General features: G+C 39.6%; 1 protein-coding gene across 3 annotated transcripts in view; it reads left to right on the top strand.

Moving 5' to 3' along the window:
- Nucleotides 1-7,069: 7,069 nt before the first annotated feature.
- Nucleotides 7,070-16,407, top strand: part of LOC128742021 (probable G-protein coupled receptor Mth-like 1) — a 265,014-nt gene continuing 255,676 nt past the window's right edge. For all 3 annotated transcript variants that reach the window (XM_053838198.1, XM_053838196.1, XM_053838195.1), the window contains exon 1: nt 7,070-7,556. The gene's annotated coding sequence lies outside the window, so the exon portion shown is untranslated. The remainder of the gene's footprint in view (nt 7,557-16,407) is intronic.

Raw genomic sequence — 16,407 nt, 5'->3', positions numbered from 1 at the left:
ATCGGAGTCGATTATCTTCAATTAGGTTATGAGTTTGTATGCTTATGTCAGTGGATTTCATAGTTTAATGCCATAGCAGCACGCGTAGAAGAGCCAATAAGAAATAAATGTTTGATAAATTGTGTTAGTTGGAAACAACTTAATTTTTTTTGCCAAAAATTTTCATTATATAATTATCATTGGTTTTACAAATAGCTGACATTCGCTTAACTTTTCCGAACCATTAATTTTCTTGAGAGTCAACTGCTTCGAGAGCCTACTGTTTTAACAAGTAGGTTTTTGAAACCTGTAATCTGTAATGAATCGGATGTCATCATGATTTCTTTCAATAAGAAGTCAGAACTTTAACTTTGACAAATTTTGCTGGCACAAAAATATTTTTCAGGCATTTGTTAGGACATACGGGAGCGAATCAATCATTGGTGACAAAGTTTAGTTACACATTTTTCCCACATTACATTGCGCATCTTTATTGTGAAAAATAAAAGAGTTTAAATATCGTTATCAGTAAAAGTCGTTTTCTTTTGAGGGTTTTTTCCTGTATGGACTCATCACTGCAACCAGTATCGTTGATCTATTAACTAACTCTTAAGATTACACCTATTTTGAAGCCAGATAAAAATCCGACGGACGCTTTAAGCTATAGGCCAATAAGTTTGCTTCCTTCCATAAGTAAATTATTTGAGATAATAATATTTATCAGAATGATGACACCTATACTTACTTACTTAGGTGACTTGCCGTCCTAAGACAAAGCTTGTTGAACAAAGTTTCTCCATGTAACTCGGTTGAGGGCTACCGCTCTCCAATTCTTCGGACTCTGAGTACTCTCCGCCAGATCTCGCTCCACCTGATCTACCCATCTTGGTCGCTGCGCTCCTGGTCGTCTGGGTCCTACCGGATTGGAGGCGAACACCATCTTTACAGGGTAGCTGTCCGGCATTCTTGCAACATGCCCTGCCCATCGTATTCGTCCAGCTTTAGCCACCTTCTGGATACTGGAGTCGCCATTGAGCCGTAAGAGTTCATGGTTCATCCTCCGCCATACTCCGTTCTCCTGTACGCCGCCAAAGATCGTTCTTCGCATCGCACACGTCATTCGAAAACTCCGAGCACTCGCAGGTCTTCCTCGAGCATTGTCCATGTTTCCTACCTCAAACTCATCGCCGACGATCAATATACTACTGCCCAAGCGGCGTCGTTTAGCCTCGGTTTCGCCGGCCAGCATGTACTTTATTTTAGACGTATTTACCTTTAACCCAATCTTTTGTGCTTCGCGCGTGTATTTTTCAGCCACCGCCACAGATGTTCTGCTGATAATATCCGTGTCATCGGCAAAGCGAACGAATCGACTAGATTTGTTGAATATCGTGCCTTGCGTGTTGATATTCGCTCAGTTCATAACACCTTGTAGCGCTATGTTGAACAGTAGGCATGAACGACAATCGCCTTGACGAAGCCCTCTGTGTGATTCGAATGAACTTGACAATCCACCCGAAATCCGAACACAGCACTGTGTACCATCCATCGTAGATTTAGTCAGTTTGATGAGTTTCCTGGGGAAGCTGTTCTCGTCCATGATTTTCCATACACGCAAAATGGAAGAGGGCACAAATAGTGGCCGCAGAATAGCAAAATAAGAAGTCAAGTACAAGCCGTTCATCAACACTTATGGCTCGTTTTAATGCAATTGACTAAATGCATTATATTGTTACATTATATGCGCATATATTGCTTTCTTTAATGCTGATTTACGTTAATGCTTCTATGCATCAACAATATTAATATACGTTTTATAAACATTAAGATTGCTAATATACAAAAGTTTGGCACTTGGGATGCAGAATTATTTCCAATATACGGTTTTAGATTAATGCTTATGGTTACTTGGGTTGCAATTGCACTAAAGTTGCAATTAAATTTAAAAAATGGTGGGCTACAATAAGAAAACTTATTGACTTATGACAAGAAGACAAGCAGCTCTGCCAATCTTCGGGAGACACTGATGGTAGCTCTCTCTGCTGGCCAAGGTGGTCCCTGTGCTAATATTTACCGTCATGCCAAACAAACACCAATACAGAATTTTGGTGAGCTTACTAACACTTATGAAAAATTTTCCACCTTCGAAAATAGAAGCGTCGCTGATGCTGACGCATGCCGTATATAAGAATTGCTAATGTGCGACTGCATTAGTGGTTTGTGTGCATCGTGAAAAATTTTTCACAGCGAAAAAAAATTTGGAGATTTGTTTATTTCTCGCGTCACTTTTCATTTCGTCCAATGTAACAATTCCACCATTTTGAGAAAAACGAGATCGAAGTTCGTCGAATTGAACTTTAAATTGTTTCAAAATGAAATAATTTTCAGTCATTCATTCAACGTGGTTGATGAATAATAACATTCAATATTTAACGGGGTGTTTAAAAATCTAATTAAAACTAAGCAGTTTTGGTTTATTACGGAAAAAGTTACATTGGACTGATTACCAACTCATGCTGTACTTTGGACGTTTTTATTTTTCCAGGCTATTGCACATAAATGAAGCAAGATCACCGTAAAATGCGTGCGTTGCCGTGCTACGCTATTTTCGAGGCTATTTTTCAATATTAGGCCGCTTGTTTCACTTAAAATGCATAAATAATGCGAAAAAAAAACTTTCACTTGCTAAACGTCCAATGTACAGATTGGGTTTGTTTTGATTTTTTTTGCACTTTGGACATCAGATGAGAACGACCGAAGTAACAGTCAGTCATCCGTAATTCGAATGTGCACATTGGACATTTTAATGATACTAATTTTTTAACTTCAAAATAATTCTATTTGAGCAGGTGTTTTTGTATGACATAGAGTTCAAAAAGAGCAATAATTTGTTGTGATAAACCGGATTTGTTTACATTTGTTACATTGGACGAAATGAAAAGTGACGCGAGATTTTTTTATTTTTAATAATTCCATCCGACTCAAGGTCTTAATGAAATATATGGCTGGGAAAAGCCATCTTGAGTTGCACCATAAACGTATTCTCAAAAAGGCATAAAAACCCAGCATTTTTTTATAAGTTTACATTAAATCATCTTAACGGCTAAAATACATAATAATTACCACAAATTAAATAAAATTAAAAACATTGGTACATAAGTTAAAAATCAAAGGTCTGACTACGACGGTTACATTCATTTGCCAAGTGTCGAACTGGTTCATGTAAGACGTAGTTAGTGCGGTGAGTTCCTACACGTAGCAATTGTTGATATCGTTGAGGACGTAGTGGACAGTGCAGCAGGAGCGAAGATAGTATGGCGGGGCTGTCGTATGTTCCCATCAAAATCTTCTGTACCGTATTAGCGACGATATCTTTCCGCCGTTCCTTAAGCGAAGTTATGCCAATTAACAAACACAGGTTCTCATAAGATGGCAAGTTCTCAGGATTCCTCCATGGTAGCACATGGCATATTCTTCGAACGAAACGTTTCTGTATCTTCGATACGAAGAGATCAACTGTCAAATTGGGGATCCCAGACTGCGCAGTTGGTTTCCAGAATTGAGCGTACCAGCGAGCAGTACAAAGAGCGTAAAGTGCCGGGCTCATGAAACTCTTTACCAATCTTCAATATCATTCCCAGTTGTCGATTAGCTTTGTTGATGATCATGTTGTAATGTTGTCTAAACGTTAGTTGCTCATCTAATCCTACTCCGAGATCAGTAACCTTATCGCTTCGTTGCAGTGTTTGATCATCAATGCAGTAATTATATACCAACGTGTGCTTCTTTCGGGAGAAACTAATGGTGGTACATTTAGGAATACTCACAACCATACAATTGTATTTGCACCATTCAACAAACAGATTTATCAGTCCTTGAAGCCTCATACAATCATCAGTATTAAGAATAACCGAATAAATTTTGGCATTATCTGCATAGAGTAATCTTGTGCCAGGCGGTGATAATCGGGATACGTCCTTAATGAACAAAGAGAATAATAGAGGTCCTAGAGTGCTACCTTGAGGTACACCAGAATTGTTTCGAAACCAGCATGATAGAGATGCGCCCAATTTGACAGCCACTCTACGCTCTAGTAAATAAGAACTAAGCCACGCAGTTGAGTCTGCTGAGATACCCAGCTTATCAAGCTTAGCTAGCAAAATTCCGTGATCGACGCGATCGAATGCGGCCTTTAAATCAATGTAAATATTGGGTGCTTTGCCCAAAGTCAAACGCGGTCTAAAGGAAACACCGCGCTTGAAGCAAACACCGCACTAGAACTGTTGCTAGAATGCTGTAAACAGGCATGTTGTTCACCTAACTGGGTCGTCAAAAGTAACTAAAACTTAATGATTTCTGATAATTTCTTCCAATAATATCAAAATCGACCCGGCCACTATGAAAGAGCATTTCATTTTTGAGTTGCGCGGTGGATAATTTTCAATGAAACTCACAATAGTATCTACCTGATCACGCTGGGCCATTAAAGGCAAACATAAAGAAGTATACTCCAGCAAATTAGTCGAAACTGATCTTCCAGGAAAGAATCCATGTTGCGATGTAGAAATGTAATTCTTAACGTGAAACTAGAGATGGTTGTAAACAATTGCCTCTAGGATTTTCGAGCAAGCGCATAGAGAAGTAATTCCACAGTAGTGCTCGACATACCGTTTGTCACCTTTTTTGAATACAGGGAATATGTAAGACGACTTCCAACTCCGCGGAAATTGATGGCAATGCATGGATAAATTAAATAAGGAAGCCATTCGTGATTTCGAAGTCGCACAGTACAGATGTAAACAAACCACGTATACGTATACGCGGCGAAGTGTGCTATTCGCTATAAGTTAATACGTTATAAATAAATATCAGTGGATTCAATATTTCAAGGCCATCCCGCATAAACGAAAATAATTGTGGAAATGGTCAAAACCATATCGCTATTGTCAAAATTATATAAAATAGCCGTGCCGCGGTCCTCCATGGAACACCGGAATTACTCCAGGACCATGTGACATATGGTCGCGACATATACATACTTAAAAGATTCGGTAAAATTTACCGAAAACACAGCTGAACAGCTGAATGTTCGGTAAAAATTTCGGTTGTGCATATCGACGTTTGCGGATCTTTAGTAATGTTTGGCATCATAAAATAGCTTACCGAACTTTTCCCTAGCTTACCGAGCTTACCGCTGTTTGGATTTCGGTAAAATTTTACCGAATTCGGGGCTTTATTTTAAGTGTGTAGGAATTGAATAGAAATGAAGAGAGAAACGATATTTCGGAAAATTACTAAATTTAGTGAAAAAATATTGAAAGATAAAAAAAGTTACGACCATTTTTTTGGTGCTAAAAGTGACGTTGACCTCAAACGGGTTAATTGTATACACTAACGTGTTTCATGAAATTCTGACTTTTGGATATACAGTAATGACCCGATTTTGTCACCCCCATGATGAATTTAGGGATGACAAAAACGGGACAGTGACAAAATCGGGTATTTTTAAATTTTTATTTTTTTGCAGATAACTTAGAACGAACTACATATATTTCATTCTGATCACTTTTAGGACATTTCGCACTTCCTTCTACCTCTCTGTGGACATTTGTCACCTGTTCACAGCGACAGCACATGTCCCACAGGTATGAAAACACGCGTTTTTTAATTGCGCCGAAATGGTTGATTATACAGGTTAACGATGTTCAGAGAAATTTCACAGCGTAAAAAACTCTTTCTTATGGTATGAACGATTCTTTGATTAACCCTCCTAAAAGTAAGACAGAGAATTTATTTTTCAAGCAGTAAGAGATAGAGCAAAACAATGTTCTACAAAATTTTTGAGAAGATTATTAAAAAGAACTTTGCCGAAAAAAGTGACCTTCTAGCTATTATAGTTGTGGAGATCAGAAACAACTTTTGTGGAAACTCCACGATAATCAACACAGTTCTTTTCACAGTGTTTGAACACATTTGACATGTTTGAAAATGATTTTCAAACTAAGCTTTTGATAAATCAAAATCGTGACAAAATCGGGTAAAAAACGTGACAAAATCGGGGATGACAAAATCGGGTCAAAGACGTGACAAAATCGGGGAGTGACAAAATCGGGTTACCACTGTATTTTAATACGATAATTTTGAATCTGATTTTATTTTTGCAAAATTCTTTGAGCTGCATTATTTTCTTGATATAAAATAGCAAAAAGTTGCTGAAAAATTCATCTTGAAAATTGCAACTAACAATTATCATGAAATTTTGGCGCATCCCTAATGATGCTGCCTACCTGCCGCTGGCAACCGCCGTTCGCTTATTTTTCTTCTAATTAGAAAGTGCATTCTTTCTACTGCAGCATAAAATTCGTAACACACAGCGCAGCAAGGCTGGGCTGGGCAAGCAGTATGTACGCAGGCAGGTTCCGACCGGCCTTTTGCATCGGGTTTCGCATCTCCTCAAGCAGCGCACCCAAACAATGCGAAATGCGCGCTTTCTCTCAGGCTCAGGTAGACGGCAGCAGCGACGCCTGCTGCTTCTTTCATTTCTTTTATTTATACGTATATGACGCCAAGACGGACGACAGCCCCGCGAAGACGATCATTTCCATCATCCACAGACACACTTCCGGTTTCGGTTTGCAAACCACTAGACAGTGCAATCCGTAAAGCTGTGTGAGTATTTTCTGGCGCTACGCTCACTCAACAGTCAACATACCGAAACAGTTGAGCAAAGCAGATGATTTTTGCCAGCAGCATAGTGCCAAAGAATAACAAAACATAAAATACGAACGGCTTGATGAGACCGAACAAGCTTTTAGCCGCCGCCGCCGCCTCTGGCGGCTGATTTTCATGGTTCGCTTTCATTTGTGTTTAGTGTGAGTGTCGTTACGACCGTGCCGGTCGTATAACAACACGATTGTTTACAATTACTTCGGCTTCCCGTGTACGGTTGTGTGCGTGTGTGCTAGCCGCTTCTCGGGTTCGGGTTTCAGTCTTTTGCAGAAGCCGCGCGTCGCGACGTCGATCGGTCGTTGATGTTTCTATCCGTTTCAGTTGCGCTCGTTTCGTCGTCGCGGATGTGCGTGCGTGTGGATTTGTGGATTGAAAGCGAGTTGTTTTGGAAGGTAAAGCGTAAACGTGCGGTCGATTTGCTTCAGTGATTCGGTTCGAAGTGCCGGTACATACTGCTTTTTTGGCGTTGTTTATACTATAGTTTGTTGACAGTTAGGTGCGTGGCCAATTCCAATTTGCGTTAGGTAATTGGCTGAGTTCGAATAAAGCCAGCAAAAATCGTCAAACTTGTCCGTCCGATCGGATTGAATTGCGACGGTGCGGCGATCGCAGTGCACCGGTCTTGATGAATCGTGATCAAAAGTGCTGTAAACAAAACGGATGGTATACTTGAGCGAGGGAATGGCAAAGAAGAAATTAAAAAATACCTAGAGAAAGGAGTGAGTGAAGCAAACAAGAAACGAAAGCCAAATACTGTGTGGCTGACGATCATTTGTGTGTGCTGGCACGTGAAGGAAAAAGGGGTCCGAGCAGAGGGGAGAGCCGCAGTGGGAAACAAACAAGAAGAGGTACGTTCGCAAAACAAGACCAAAACGGTCAATGCTCAGGAATTACATCGCGAAGAAATTGTGATTCTGACCGGTAGTTTCTTGCGTGATAACTTAAGTAAGGACTAGTTTTTTTCTTCTTCTTTTCTTGAGATGGGCCCTACAATGTCTGTTTTTCCGTATTCTTTTGTCATCGTCGTGTCGTGATGCAACCGTGTGTGGTTTTGATCCGTGGTCCCGTGATACGTCGACAAAAAGAAAGCAAATCGACCCCAGAGCGTCAGTGTCAGTGATGACGACGATTACGGCGACTGCCGACTGCCGGTCGGTCGGTCGGCATTCGGTTTAATTGATGCTACCATCCATCATTACGAAAAAAATAATGCAACTAAACGCTGCGCCAGCACAGTGGGTTTTGTGGTTACGTGCGCCGTTGCAAACGACTTACGACGATGGTCTCATTTACCGGCGTTGTCACTGACCCGACTGCGGTCAGCGGTGTCGTCTTCTGGGTTCTTTGCTTGAAGAACGTAGAGGGACAGTTGGGTCGCGGTGAAGGGTATCTAACGGAGAGTAGAACGTGATTTTAGATTCTACCATTTGGTTAGGGGCTGATGCTGACGTGTTTCTAGATATTGATGAGAGTAATAGTGAACAACGACGTCACAGTAAGCTGTGCCTGTGATTAAGTCGTAGTCATTAAGTTTATCGTTCTGATTCAAACTTAGAACACTTCAGAATAAAATACTCGTTAGTATCGATAATATAATAAAATATTATGCTTATTGCACACCACCGTGTTCGTTAGAGTGTGCTCTATCCGGTGAGGTGAGTGTATTATATTGAACTGTAGGACTCCTTGTAAGAAATCAGTAGGCGCTGGAAAAAGTAAGAACTCAGATTTTAACTTGATTTGCATACTTTTAGCGTTTCGTGCAAAAGTTGCCGTTTTTTCGTTTGCATTTTTTTGCCAATTTTAAATCGTTTTTCGAAGTTTGAATCACGTTTTGAGGAGTGATTCCAACTTCGAACATTCCCGAATAATTTCAGGTTTTCCGGGTTTTTCTTCGGGACAATGATTGCATTGTAAAGTTTTACAAAGTCTTTAGGTACTTTAGACGTGGGACAAGGAGTTTAAAAATATTAGCAATTGATTACAGAAGTATAGACTGAAACTTCTCTGTGCTGAAACTAATTATTGTGTGAAATGTTTAAATCACACTCTTAGGTGAATTTAAAAAGACAGTGTTTAGGAATAAAATGTTACTCCTTTAAGTTGAATGACACTAAAAGCATTAATACTTATCAAAGTAATGCAAGTGTTCGATGTCTGAGACTGAAATATTCTAGCTTTGAATGTCGATCATGAAAGTGTTCGAAGTTTGAATCAGAACCGAACTGTAACTTTTTAATGTTTTTCAATGAAAAATAACATTTTTTTAATTTTCCCACGAAAATAAATAAATTGTCATGCTATTGAACCATATCAGAAATCAAACTTTACTCTTAAATGGTTCTAAAACACTGGAGGCTATTTCTACGTCTGCTGTTAAATAAAAAATGTTTAATTTGCATCAAAATTACAATTACGTAAAACGGGTTGGGGCAGTAACTGTTATATTTTGTGGGTGTTTTGTCCGTTGTTGCAAACTGGTCCAAACAGAATGCTGCCTCAACGCATCCGTCAGCGTCAATTTGACAGTAAACCCATGGGAAAACTGTCAGAATAACGCTGACGAACGCGTTGACGCAGCATTCGGTTTGGCCCTTTAGATACAAGGTGGTTGGAAGTGTACGTGCAGTCGCATCATGGCCTACTGGTCACTTCAGTGTTATTTTATACCAGATTAATGTTTTTATTCACTCTGCGATCTGTGATAGTTGTTTACATACCAGCAAAGAAGAATATTTTATACAGTAATGTTCCGATTTTGTCAGCTCCCGATTTTGTCTATCCCCGATTTTATCAGCTTTTTATCCCGATTTGATCAGCCTATACATTTTGTTTAACTTTTGTGCTTTTAAAGATGATTTATAAAACTTTTCAGCCTGCATGACATTATTCTGATTCTCCGGGGAGAGTTTCTGAATAAAATGTTGCCTTCTTGTGAGTAATTGAGGTCAAAATAAGGTTAATTTTATAGTAAAAGTTCTATATTTTCTAAACAAGCAAAGGTAGAGGTTTACTATATTCAGCAATGTTGTGTATTTTTACTATTTGTACAAGTTGGTAAAACATGAAAAAGTCACAACAACTACAAAAACAGCTAAAATAGAAAAATTGATTTTAACGACTTTTCATATATGAGAAATAGGATTTTTCTATCTTTACTGAAGAGATAGAAGGTTACTGTCTTCAGCAAAATTTCTTGTAATAATATGCTGTAAAACTACAGAACACATCAATGTGTTATATTGAAACTGAAGAGAAACAAATTTTTTATTGCACTTTTAGGGGGATTAATCAAAATTTGAATTCCGCTGGACGATAGAACTTTTAATTTTAAACTCTTCCAAAGGTTCCATAAACCTAAAACCAAGTTTTCTCGCTCAAAGCTAATGCGCACCAAAAAAGGTTCTGGACCCGTGTGCTGTGTCCGCTTCATTGAGCTTTCGGTTGACCAATTGAGGGTTAATATTTAATTTTTAGTAGAAGTCTTCGATATTGCAAGGTCTTAAGTCTTGAATTTTGAAAAAAAAATTCGAAAGAAAATTCCCGATTTTGTCAGTTTCCCCATTTTGTCAACCCAAAGTTTAACATGGGGCTGACAAAATCGGAACATTACTGTAAACCCAAAAATTGCGGCAATACTAGCTTCAATCAATGTTTTAGTAACGCGGATCCTTTCAAAATATATTTACAGAATTGGATAAAACCTTTGCAACTGACATCATCCATCATTTCATCCAATCATTTTATCATCCAATGATAAAAAGTGTCAGTAAACTTCTGAAATCAAGTCAAAATAATGTACGGCAGTCGATGGTTCGGGAACCTAGAATAGGCTTAGTAATTACAAGAGCTATTGAATGCATTATAGATAGTAACCTGGTTTTGTTTAGTTGACAAGCGCCATATTGAGTAAACCGAAACAAGTGCAACATTTCGCTTCCATTTGTTTTGATCGGTGAATACCCAGTTGTGCAAGGTAATAAATTTCAGGAAAATAAAAACATTCATGTTTTCTTATTTCTGTGTCATCAAGCGCAAACATGGCTCCGGACAGACTTGGATTAGAAATTGAGAAGAATAAATATTCAATTTTACAAGTCAGGAATGTCACAAAAAGCAATTTGTGATAAACTTGCTGTAAAGAAATGGGCCATATCAGGGTTATGTTTCAAGTATCGCTCTACTGGGAAAATTGCTATTGCCCACAGAAGCGGAAGACTACGCTCCACCAGAGTTTCGGTTATTCGGCGAAAAGATTCTGCTGATGGTAATTCGCAATTCACCGGAAAATGATTGCTTGTCTTTTATTGAGTGCAAAGCTGGCTGAATTTGCTGTTGGGAAAGCTGTCTTCGTCTTAGAGGATTTGAACACAGGCATGCTTCGTCCATGTATTAAGCGAACATTGTTTGAATCTGCTCAGTGACTTTTGTTGTCCTAATATATTGTTATCCTAATGATAATTAGGTAGTCAAACGAAGAATGTTTAAAAAGTTTTGGCGAATAGTCCTACGATTAAGGTCGAACCCAGCTGACACTTGGCTAAAAATTCGTTGTAGCCCGACGATGGCCCCGTTTGCTGCATAATTTGTCCTTCGAAACGGTATTTGGAGGAACGTTCTGCTACGAAGAGGTCGTGGTTGAGAAGCCATGGATAATCGGCCCTCGCCATCAAGATATCACCCAGCCAGCACCAACTCGTATATCAATGTACGAAAACTATCGTAAATATCTCCTAACAAACTCGAAATCGTAACTAAAGCTGGATAAAGTGGGATCAAGTTGATTTTCTGTCGTATATAATGATAATGACTGACATACATAAGATTTTCAGCCCAAAATCGTAGAGTAGTACGGAGCGACTCGCGCTTAGTCGGATATTATCGTATATAAATACTTAAATAGTCGTAACGCTCAAAATTATTCGTAATCATGTATATCGCCTCCCAAATTGTACGAATATGCCAATTTTGCGCATGAAATACGATTTATTTAGCATGTATATCTGTACGTAATGTTGATTTTTACCTTTTTTTATACATATGAAAATGCTAGCTGGGCAGTTACAAGGATTGCTCGGCACAGATTTCTCCTGGTTGTTAGGGTGTCCGGTCCAATTAGCATCAGGCGTGCTTCGTATCTTGGTAGCTGGAACGGGTTGTTCCAATGCAGGCGACGGGGGGCGAATCGAATGAATTTGTGTTGTATTATTTCTAACTGATCGTCGCCATTGAGGTAATGGAGATTCCAGACCGCCAAGCAATATTCCAGCATCGAACGGACAAGCGCGCAGTACAAGTTCTTCAAGCAATGTATATCGGTGAAGCTTGTCGCGAGTCTCATGATTAGGCCAAGACTGTGGGATGCTTTAGCAACAAGTCAGCTGTGAGTCAAGGAGCACTCCCAGGTGCTTGATGCAGGATTCTCTTTTTATCAGTTCACCTCCTAGAGATGATAGTTGAAAAGGATTGGCCGTTTTTTCCTGGAGAACGTCACCACTGAATACTTGCTGAAGTTGAGCACTATTTTTATTTTTGTTGCACCATCTAGAAAAGCTCTCCACTTGCTGCTGCAAAAGCATGGCGTCTTCAACTTTTTTGACCTCGAGATCTTAAGATCATCAGCAAAGGAAAGCCTGGGTCCTCGTAGCGAAAAGTTTACAATGTTGAAATGACTGCCTTGCGGAATACCGGACGTGGCAACAAACTCGCTGGATAGTGATTTTCCGATTTTAACAGTCAGATGCCGACCAGCCAACTAGGACTTTAGCCAGAGCAGTAGGGTGCCGCCAAGTCCCATCCTATCTAGTTTGGAAATCGCAATTTCATGATTCAACACTGTCAAAAGCAGCAGAGAGGTCGGTGTAAATGGCGTCCGTTTAGAAATGCCTCGACGTGGTATCCGTAGCATAAGTAGTAAGTGAGAGGAAGGTGTTGGTGAAGAGCCAAAAATTTTCATAATGAAGGATGTTCATAATTAACCCTTTTAGTTAGTGTCTGGCAGCCTATGCCTGTGAAAACTTATCGTGATAACGTAAACTTTATCTCGCATGCTTTGGAAAATGATTCTTTAATGCAATTCGCGTGAAACAATACCATTTCTATGAAATTGAAAATCCTGATGAATCATTGGAGTTGTTCAAGTCCATGGAGTGCACGATTGCTGTCTATCCGGAGCAGAACCAGCCGTCGGAAATCCAATGCGTGGTTTTATGACAGCGTTCGACGATGGCTGGTCGAGCGTGACTTTAGAGATTGGTTAACAGCCTCACCGCAGTTGGAGAGCCTCAAACGACAATCCTGCTAGCACCAACTCGTATATCAATGTACGAAAACTATCGTAAATATCTCCTAACAAACTCGAAATCGTAACTAAAGCTGGATAAAGTTGGATCAAGTTGATTTTTTGTCGTATATAATGATAATGACTGACATACTTACGATTTTCAGCACAAAATCGTAGAGTAGTACGGAGCGACTCGCGCTTAATCGGATATTATCGTATATAAATACTTATATAGTCGTACACTCAAAATTATTCGTAATCACGTATATCGCCTCCAAAATAGTACGGATATGCCAATTTTGCGCATGAAATACGATTTATTTAACATGTATATCTGTACGTAATGCTGATTTTTACTTTTTTTATACATATGAAAATGCTAGAAATATGGAAAGACCTCTATATTGGTTGCCGGATCTTTGTGACAGAAGTTTTGTGGCAACGTGTAAAGATTCTGGATACTGGAAAAGATTAAGCAGTGCTGCCCAGCGATTTTGATTCTGATGAAGTAAATAGTAGGGGAATGTCCCCGGTTATGAAACAGGTTTTGTTTTTTGGCCATAGCTTTTGATCGGATCATTCAATTCTAAATCTTTTTGAAGCATTGGAAAGTTTAAACGCATTCCTATCTTTTTGCCAAAGGAAGTATATGGTTTTTGCTTAAAACTCAAAAGTTATAGCCAAATTTCAAAACATGGTTATTTTTGGCTAAAAGAAAACTGTCCCCGGTTGTGAAACACCTCGAGAAATCAAAGAAAAGCAAAGAAAATATGAAAAAATAGAAGAATCAAAAATTAAAAACCTTTATTCATGGAAAATACTAAAAATACAAAATCATTAATCAATTTCTTCGTTTAATCATCTAAATCTGAATCGCAATGAATGCATATAAAAAAGCAAGCAGTCATATTGGAGCATATCAAATGCACTGACCTGTTACATGTGTTACAGAGAATTGAGTTTTTGCTAAACCTAAATGAATCCTGCTGCAACAAAGACTCATAGCGCCCCAATTGAAGTAATCTATGATCATTGAAGTATAAAATAATTGATTTTCAAGGTGTTTCACAACCGCGGAACTCGACTGTTTCATAACCGGAGCGGTGGCCATATTGTAAAAAAAAAAAATATAATAATTTTTGAGTCAAATATTTCACCTAAAATTTATCTGTGTGATGAAATAGAGGTCCAAAACTTAGCTTATATGCCTTTACCTGAGCTTTTTAATTCCATTTGGTACACAAAATAATCAATTGCAAAACATGCGAAAAAACTTTTTTGGGTGTTTTTCCAAACACTTTTCCTACAAAGCCTTGTAAATGTTGAAGTTTGACCGTTGTTTGTTCAAAAGTTATATTACTATGAGACTAGACGTTGGTAGTAACTTGGCTGTACTAGGATAATAAAAACGTTAATAAATAACGGATGTTTCATAACCGGGGCCGTTTCACAACAGGGGACAATCCCCTATCTTTCTATCGAACTAAACCACCAGCCACACAGAAAGAAGTTCTTCAAGTGCAACATCACCGTCGCCGTATGATGCCACTTTCACATTGATGTGCAATAAAGTAGCGTCTGGAGTACCCCAAGGCTCAGTCCTTGACCCTTTTCTTTTTCGGATGTCATACAAATGACTCCCGCGGTTCTCAGGTATTACTTTATTCACATTTATGCTGATGATGTTCAACTTTACATTAGACGTCTGGGCCTGGGTCCGTATATTAATGAAGTCTAAATAAGTAAAAGGGGCTGCGTTTTTCTTGTATTTGGACCGAGAGCGGTTGTACAAATGCCTGGGAGACAAAGGTGGAAAAGGTCTCAAAAGTAGAAGCGGGCTTCACTGAGGCGGGAGTTCAAAGTAAGCAAAAAAGGCTTTATTTCTGTACCTTTATAGGGATTTTCGTGGAAACAGAGTTGTATATGTGGCTGCGGAACAATTGGGGGGGAGCTGAGTGCTAGAGGTGTGCGCCGATCACATCATCGGCGGCGGCGGCGTAGAAATAAATTGTAGTCGGCGGCGGCGGCGTAGCCGGCGTGACGCCGTTTATTGCCATCGGCGGCGGCGGCGGCGGCGTATATCGGCGTGCTGCTATTTCTCATTATTAAAATCCCACATCGCAAATTACAACTAAAACAAATGCTATTGATATTTTAGATTGTGCATATACTGTAGATGATTTTTATATAAGACTGTTCTCAAAATTGTTTTTACTTTTGTTATACTATAACAACGCCAGACTAAAAACGGAGGCTAGGAGGATAGGGTTACAAATTAATGCGTTGAAATCCAAATATATGGTAGGAAGAGGCTCCCGAGATAGTAACGTTTGCCTCCCACGGACAGTGACTATTGACGGCGATGAGCTGGAATTGGTTGATGAGTTCGTATATTTGGGATCTCTGGTCACCGCCGACAATAATACGAGTAAGGAGATCCAACGACGCATTCAAGTTGGAAATCGAGCCTACTTTTCCCTTCGCAAGACGTTTCGATCAAAGAGCATACACCGCCGCACAAAGCTGACGATGTACAAAACGCTAATCAGACCGGTAGTCCGCTACGGACTTGAGCCAGTAACTTTTCTTACGGAAGACATACGTGCACTTGCCGTTTTTGAACGAAAGGTGTTGCGGACTATTTTTGGCGGAGTACAGACGGAAAGCGGAGAGTGGCGGAGACGTATGAATCACGAGCTACAGGCACTGCTTGGAGATTCCCATCGTACACCTGGCGAAAGTTGGGAGACTACGGTGGGCCGGCCACGTCGCAAGGATGCCGGACGACTGTGTAGTGAAATCCGTTCTCTTCAAGAACCCCACCGGCACCAGGAATAGAGGGGCTCAACGTGCTAGATGGCTCGACCAGGTTGAAGCCGACTTGCGTGTGTCGAGACGCGCAACGAATTGGCGACGAGTAGCCCAGGACCGAGTACAATGGAGAGGAATGCTTGATACGGCAAGAGCCACCTCGGCTCTCGGCTGAATAAGTGTAGTAGGATAATTGAGATATTTTGGACCATGCGTTACGCGGTCTCTATTTTACCATGGTGGGCCAAAATAGACCGCGTTATGCATGATCCAAAATACCTTCAATACTATATATGTATAGAAAATACGATAGTTTACACAGTAAAATCATTTGAAATTGTACGAATTTTTATTAAAAAAAAACATGTGATGAAATGTGATGTGATGGTTTACGACACGTTATTCATTCTGCTTTTACAAAGTGCATAGTTATCGTGGACAAAAATTACTTTATCCACGTTATTTGGATGAATATTGCTTCGTTTAGCTGAAATCGTTAGACCAGTAATGCTGAATACCCTTTCACTAGGGGTACTCGTTACCGGAATGCAAAGCAATTTTTTGGCAAGGGTAGTAAGCCATGGATATTGTGCCTTTCTTTCTTG

This window comes from Sabethes cyaneus, chromosome 3 (assembly GCF_943734655.1).
Source record: "Sabethes cyaneus chromosome 3, idSabCyanKW18_F2, whole genome shotgun sequence".
NCBI classification, from domain to species: domain Eukaryota; kingdom Metazoa; phylum Arthropoda; class Insecta; order Diptera; family Culicidae; genus Sabethes; species Sabethes cyaneus.
This window is presented reverse-complemented; position numbering and strand designations above follow the sequence as displayed.